This window comes from Dendrobium catenatum, unplaced genomic scaffold, assembly GCF_001605985.2.
Source record: "Dendrobium catenatum unplaced genomic scaffold, ASM160598v2 fragScaff_scaffold_1063, whole genome shotgun sequence".
NCBI classification, from domain to species: domain Eukaryota; kingdom Viridiplantae; phylum Streptophyta; class Magnoliopsida; order Asparagales; family Orchidaceae; genus Dendrobium; species Dendrobium catenatum.
The window spans coordinates 669849-678221 of record NW_021319525.1 but is presented as its reverse complement, the minus strand read 5'-3'; the positions used below and the strand labels follow the sequence as shown (position 1 = coordinate 678221).

Here is an 8373-nt window from a genome sequence, read left to right as displayed (position 1 = left end):
TCATGTGATGCCCCAGGCATCTATAGTGAAAGGATTCTTCTGACAGTCTTCTTATTTTTTTTTTCTACATTTCTCGCTCAGATCATACAAACATCCAGAATGATAATTGCATAAAAGAAAACAGATACATCAAAATACTATAATTCACATTAAGGCATTTCATATTTACAATACAAAAGTAGGGTCCAAAAGAACATGTACAATAGCCACTCGAGCTACAAAACAATGCATGAACCAAAAACTACGAAAAACTATACTAGCGTCTAAAAGAAGCTTCACGTGGGAGGCTCTGCGCCTGAAATCATTAACCACATATAATAAGCTTAAATAGCCCAGCAGGTCACCAAAGCTTACAACTAAAATCAAAGCACGATACATAAGTAATATGCATGTCAATCAGTCAATCAATAACAATCACTTGCACATGATCATTGAATCTATGCAGATACGAAAATCAGAAATCAATGCATAACAGAAATCAATAATCAATGCATAAACAATTGAATCCAAAATCATCAGTGATAGAAAAGTGAACAGTAGAAAATATCTTAAAGCTCGATGAACCAGTACGTGCGTCAAATCTCTACAGTAGTCGTCTTATCATAACATCAACATCAGTCTAACAATGTAGTAAGAATCGTATCAAAACATACACTGCAAATTCCAGTTATTCAATTATCACTTGCTCAATAAATCATATCAGTGTATAATGCAGTACAGTGGAATCGGTAGTAGAACGTATGTATCAATATCAGTAAAATCCTGTGCGACATAAACGATATAGCTATAACAGTGAAATCGTGAGTAACAGTAATCCGGCAAGTAAACGATAAATCGCACAGTAACGATAACCCTCAGTAATAAATCCGTACTAGTAAATCCATCAAATCAATATCTATTATAACTTCAAATCAATCATATCAATAGAAATCAATCAGATAATTAATAAAGAAATCAATTGCCGGTCAATAGTATCAATCGTATGAAATCATATAAAACAATCAAATCATACATCGTTAAAAAGAGTTGAAATAAAATAATTAATCAATAAATCAAAATGCAGTAAAATCATATTAATACAATAAAATCATATTCTAGATCATAAGAGCTCCGTAAATCACATGTATCATTAGTATTCGTTGTATCACATGCCATAATATCAGTGCAATGAATCAGTAGTATCGGTGAATTAGTAGTATCTTGTATCTGTATCAGTAGTATCGGTGAAACCAGTAGTATCAATGAATAAGTAGCAGAACGGTAAAACAGTATCAATATCAATGAAATCATGCGGTAAACAGTAAACGCCGTAAAACTATTAGTAAATCCATTCAATATCAATAAATCCGTCATATCAGTAAATTCATACAAAAATCAATTAAATCCATTCATATCGATAAATCAGTAAATCCATACAGAAATTAAAAAATTGTTCAATTGCACAGAACTTAAAATATCCGGTAAATTTTCAGAAAATACTCAAATCCGTGCAAAATCATCATATTCAACAACATATCAAAGTTACGTGGTAAAGTTTCGTCAATACAAGATATGTACGTTTTTCGCAACAAAAAAATAAAACTGAGCAGAATAATACCAAACACGAAATCTTCAAAATCAAATAAGATTCGAATTTTCTACTTCGACGAAACAATTCTTCTAACTGCGTCGTCAGACGAAATACACATCGCGAGCTCCAAAAATAGCCTTCCTCTTCTCTTCCTTTCTCTTTCTCTCTCCAACTTTTTCTCTCTCTTCAAAATGATCCAAAATATTCTCAAATCAGATATTTATCAAATAGATCGTCCCGGATGATTTGCATTCGTCCCGGGACGATTTGCCCTATGACAAATCTCGTCTAGACGAAGTGTATTCGTTCGATGGACGATTTGCTCTCTGGACAAATTTCATCCGATGGTTCGTCCAGGCCTCGTACATTGTCGTCCAGATGAACCATACAGATTCTTCACAATTTTCTTCAGTTCGTCCCGTACTAAAGTCATTCGTATGGACTAATTGCACTAAAAAAATGCACTTCGGAGGGTTTACAGTTCACCCCCCGTATGTATGTGCTGAGGAAGCAACATACTCGAGCACGGTTAAAAGGAAATGAAAATGTTAGACCTATTGGTACATTTAAATGATGTTCACATGCTAATTGAAATATAAAATGAATAACTAACAAATGCTAATGAATATATATGATATGAAATGTATAAAAAATAATAAATGAAATTAGCTATGAAAATGAACTAATATATGTATAATGATATTATAATATATATATATATATATATTATATACACTAAATGATATAAGAATATAAATATACCAGTGTTCTATAAGTTTTAATATTATATAAGAAATGAAAAAAAAAACATGCATTGCATCTTATATATGGTTTGAAGGTTATTTTAGTAATGGTAATTAATCCATTGAGTTTATCATGTAAACTCAACCCATTCAACTAACATTTTTTAGGTAAATCTCCATAAAAATAAAAAAGCCTGAAAGGGAGGAGTACGCAATAGAAGATGACGCTCAAATGAAAACATTAATATATGATTGATTTAAACATTTTAGATTGAAAATGGTATCAATAGTTTATGGTAATTCTGTGATACTGGCTCTTCAGTTTTATTTGAGAAGTTGAATAAAAATTGTTTATGAAATTAAATGAATGTACATCCTTCCAACTTTTCGCTTTTGCCTCGTTAATTTAAGTATCCAGGCGGATCGTGGCATCAACATATCCTAAATTATTTTTTAACCTGATTTGAATCTTCTTCGACACTTCATCGATCGCTGTCAAAATATATTTGAATAAGAGATTATATAATTGAGTAAGGTTTGAATGAGTTTCATATAAGGCTTATTTGAGTCAAAATAAAAGGAAAAATACGCATTTTTATGAATTTTCCTTCTATAATGCCTATCTTTTGTTGAAATAAAAATTGCTTGCTAACTAATTTCAAAAGTTAAAACTTATAAGAATCCAATTATTAACTTTGATGATGATGATATTTATTATCGACTTACGTTCATGATCTCACAAGAAAAGTGAGTGTCTGAAGTATAATTCCTCATATGATTTACATCTTCAGTGCAATGAGATTATTAGTGCAGTTATATATAATAATTCATCAGACATTAGTTTATTTAAATTGGTTGTGCGTTAAAAGAACTTCCAAGACTTTGAAGGTGCGTTCATGAGAAATATATATTTGTGACTATTTGACTTCAAATAATTTCCTTATTAAAATGAATAAAAAAATGTTAAGAGATTTAATAGATTTCTGCCTCATATTTAAGAGAGCTTGCAAGTCATCTTATGCTACAAGTTATTTACTTAAATTTCAAAGAAACTTTATATGCTTCCAAGAGGGCTTTATTTTGCATAGTACTACTATCCTGCATGATGAATTAGTATTTGGCCACTTTTAGAGTATAGGAATTATTAACTGAACTTTGCAATTGATCAATAATCCATCTTTTATGGATAACTTTTTGGAACAAACATTTTAAATATTGTGAAGATTGTCTACTTTGTGAATTAAGAAAATAAATTATTAAACTTGAACTTTGCAAAGATGATCAATTGGTCCATGTCTTCATGGATAAGCTTGTGACATACATTACATGTGAAGATTTCCTATTATGTGAACTAAAATTCATTAGACAAATAGGTTGATAGCTGTCAAGGTTACATAACAAATCGACAAACAAATGCTCCTCCTTCCTCCTCCTAAAGGATATTTTATCAATTATTATAGTTATGATAGTGTTCTAAAATTTGGTTATGCTTGTGAATGAAATATGCATATCATTATTTTGCTTTAGAAGGATCTATAAACACAAGAGGATATTCGTTAGAACCTAGTATAGGATTCTCTTCTATCTTTTTTAAGCAAACACTCACCCATCTTACAATTGTGAAGGAGATTGTCCTTTTCTCAGGATTACCCATAGCGTAAATTTCTTTTCCTCATAATGCCATATCATCTTATCTTAAAATGGTGGTTGGATTCAAATCTATTCATAAATGCATCAAAAATTACAAGGTAATAAGGTCTAAACTAAGGCTTTGTTTGGTGTATGCTTTCTTGCTGCTTCTTAAAAGTGAATTTTTATATAAAAATTAAAATTTTATACAAAAAAATTTGGCTTTAAGAAACAATAAGGAAAGCCGTCCCCAAAACGAAGTCTAGGCTTCGTTTGGTGACGGCTTATCTCCTGCTTCTTAAAGTAGCTTTTTATACAAGAAAATATTTTCGAGAGTAATAAGAAAAGTCGTCCCAAACAAAGTCTAAGTCTTAACAAAAAGATATAAGAGAGAAAGATATTTAGATAGAGAAGCTCTATAAATTGCATTAGATTACTATCATAAAGTATATTATTAATGTGGTTAAAAAAGTTACATTAATGTGCAAATTAGCCATCTACTTATTGTTGTGTTTAAATTATTATAAAGAGTACATATTGATGTGCAAATTACCATCTACTTAAGGGTTGTTTTAACTTAATTTATAAAATAAAAACCTTCACTAATAGGAATATCTTGAATTCTAAAATAAGATCGCTCTAAACTAGCTTAAATGTGCACTATTATGCTTAAGTAAGTTATATTTTTTATATTAATTTTGATGATCTCAACATTATTAATTAATTTCCATAGTCAACCATGATAATATCTCTCCTTATATACAATATATCATCCTCATCTACCAATAAGCCCGAGCCACACCACCATCGATTAGGCTATTGGATGATTACAATAATCTTCTATCTCTCTAGGCTAACAACACTCTAAAAAATAGAAATAATAATCACCTTTGTGAGCCTTTAGATTAACTCCAAAAATCTTGCAGAATGTGCTATATGATAATTAGTTTAATAGATAATGAAAAGTAATAAAAATAATTAAATTTAAACATACATTGTTGTGAATATATGTACGTAGTGCAGATTAATATGCGCCTAAGGAAAATTATGAAATAAATTATAATTTTTCTTTATAATTGATGTTCTCTCTTCTCTAAACTCTAACCACCATGATACATCCACCGTAAAATCTTGGTCGCCATTTGCCAATACATCCTAATTCTTTTTTGGGGGCTAGTTTTCAAAAACATCAAAAATCAATTACAATTACGCCCCAACTGTCGATCACCATCGCTGCACTGCTTATCACCAACCACCACCCGTTAATAAGCTATCAATCGTCCATCACCGAACGTCACATTAAATGTGAACCACCTATCACACCCTTTTGCTAAAACAAACAAAAAAATAATAATAATCTCATAATTATTCTTTTACACTCATCTATACAACTCCAAAATATTCATTTTACACTTATTCCTTTTTTTTTTTGAAGCTTTAGCATAGCTCAATATATTTAAATAACAACTTTATGCTGGAATTAGGGTTAGTAAATAATGTTAATTATCTAATTAAAATTTAGATTTGTTAATTAAATTTTATTTGTAATATTTTAATTGAAGCCTCTTAAAAGAAATAAGCAGAAGGGACGAGGAATTAAAACTTAAGTTTTAATCAATTTCCAATGAATACTAAAATTTGTTTTATAATAAATTGATTACGATTAATTCTAATAAGTATTAGAACGGTATAAAAAAATCCGTTAACCAAAACAGGGATTCGAACCTAGTAAAAATGGTAAAGTCGTTAGTGCGTCACAGCAGATTCGAACACTGCGCGGCAGAGCCCAACAGATTTCGAGTCTGTCTCCTTAACCACTCGGACATATCGACAATACGAATTGCTAGGAATGTGTATTAATTATACATAATCATACTTTCAAGTATATGTTATCTAAAATATTAAGATTGTGAGGCTATCCTAGAGATTTAACAATAAATATCATGGTACAGAGTGATAAAGGAACAAAAAATTCTATATTAAATTAAATGTTAAAAAGTTTGAAATTTTTACTCTAGTTTATACATCATGTAAAAATTATCTTGTCGGGCACGAATCTTTAGGCAAAAAATCAAGTTTGGCGAAATTTTCTTCAAAAATTAAATTCGCGAGAGCATCTGAACTCCGATTTCAATAACTTACATTCAAAACGGTTGTCTCGGAAAATACGAACCAACGACGCCAAAATTCAACTCATTCGAGCCGCAAATGGGCTCCGAATCAAGGACCCGAAGCGCTATTGACAAAGTTCATGACTACAATTTGAGTTACCAAACGGCCTCCGATTTTAACGAGCTTATTGGTCGAATTCTAGCGGTTCGACGAGACGAATCAACGAGCCCAACGATCGCACGAATTCCGACATCAATTAAGACGCTTCAAATGCTATCAACAGTGCATGATCAAGAGAGTTTAATATCAGCCGTCCATCAAACCACTCCTCATTACACCCTGATCTCTCACACCTATTTACGGGCCTATGCGCGACTCCAAAAAATCTATAAATAGCCCTCTCATTTTTCTTGAGAGGGGACCCCCAAGCCAAAGAAGCAGAAGAAGAGAAGAAGAGAGAAGAAGAAGTTGAAGAAGAAGAGGAGGAGCGAGGAGAATCAGCTCCTCCCGACCAACCATCGGGCTTCGCCCGATACTCAAATGACGCCAGAATTCTGCCGACTTCCACGGGACGTACAGAATTAGCCCAAGTCCGACCGGAATGCTGAAATTCTTCCCAATTAACGACAGAGTTTCCCTCCTGATGCTGAAACTCCACCCAAGGTGATCTGGAGTTCTCCTCGGCCACCATCACGTCGGACTATCTACCCGACGTCGCGAACTTCACTCTTGGCCAAGTTCCTACCCGATGCCGGAACTCTATCGGTTATCGGACCTTTCTGCGGACATCTATGCCGCAAGGTGGATTTCTTTTCAATTGTTTGAATTTTCTACTTGACCCGTCCTCTGACGCTTCATCGTCAGACACAGTCCTTCCGACCTCCGTCGCCCGCTGACTACGCCTCCTTCTGACATACGTCGCCGCGACTACAGGTCTTTTTCACCTCTCGTCGGCCCGCCAACTACGATTCTTCTGAAATCTCTTCATCAAGACTATGGTCCTCTGCCACAAACACATCAGTAGTGACTCTTTGTTTCCCATCATATAATGTACTCTTATAAAATGTAACAATCAATCTAAAGCCTTCTACCCATAGGAATGGCCTCTTTTGTAATCAACTACAAGACTAGTGGTTCATTCAAATTGGCTAGGCCCATGGTGTTTCCCCATGTGAGGTTTTCCACATAAAAATATTAGTGTCTCATGTGGAATGCTATACACTCTCTCTTATCTGATTGCGTGCCGGATTTTCGTACAACGCATAAAGTTTAAACTATATATTTCTCTACCGCCGCGAATATTTTTGACGCAACAATAGTATTTTTTTCAAAGTAAAAATATATTACATCAAAATTTATGATTCTAATTTCCAATCAAAATATTATAGTTTTTTTACTACTAGTAATTAATTTACATAAATATTATATGTAATTTAACTAAAGTAATGTAAACCAAAAGTTAAAATAGCTCATTCCTTAGCAATTGGAGCATTAATATAGCACAATTGAATTGCAATGTAACTAAATATGTGCAATGACAAACACATGTGTGGCATTATTAATGAATGTCCTCTATTTGTAGGTTTTGTATTCCAGAGATTTAGTTTGAGCTTCATTTTGTTATATTCTATCATTAATAAAGTAATTTAAAAACCGAGAATTATTAGGGATGCAATTTTATTTGGGATAGAGGCAAACAAATCAATGCTCGGGTTGTAGTCAAATAACACATCAATCTTTAACATTAAACATATAGATAGAAAATTGTTGTTTGAGACTGGTGTGGCTGCAAGTTATTGAGTGAACCTCCGCAAAGCCTTTGTTATATAAAATCGGGTTTCGGCGTCAACCGAAACCTGATCGGACACAAACTTGCTTTGATGAGAACTCGACCATTTTTATAAATGGTCCAAATCTAAGAGCTTGAAACCCGACCGCCTCCGGTTTGGGTCAACCCAACCACGAACCCGCGAGGTGAGAGGAAGAGCGGCTAGGGCTATGTGCGTGGACTTATCTCCCTCGACTTCAGTCGCGGCTCACTAATCGTTGCCAATGTGTTTCATTCGCTGCGTTCGGTCACAACTTCAGTCTTTGCTTGCAAAGCTTTGGTCACTGCCTCTGCCTGCGGTGCGTTCTGAATCGTACGCGATCAACGACGTCAGCTTACAAACTAACAGTTGTTGGAAGCAACTCGATGAGATGACGCAGATTAGCTGTAGACAACAACGTGGATAGCAGTGAGTTTGACGCCTGACACCGAGTGGTGAGGAGACCAAGATGAGACTGACGCGGATTAGCCGGTGAGACGATGGACAGCGA

At 33.6% G+C, this 8373-nt stretch overlaps 1 non-coding gene across 1 annotated transcript; it reads right to left on the bottom strand.

Moving 5' to 3' along the window:
• Positions 1-5694: 5694 nt before the first annotated feature.
• Positions 5695-5774, bottom strand: TRNAS-CGA. Its single transcript has one exon. It is a non-coding gene; the product is annotated as a tRNA-Ser (tRNA).
• Between the last annotated feature and the right edge of the window lie 2599 nt (positions 5775-8373).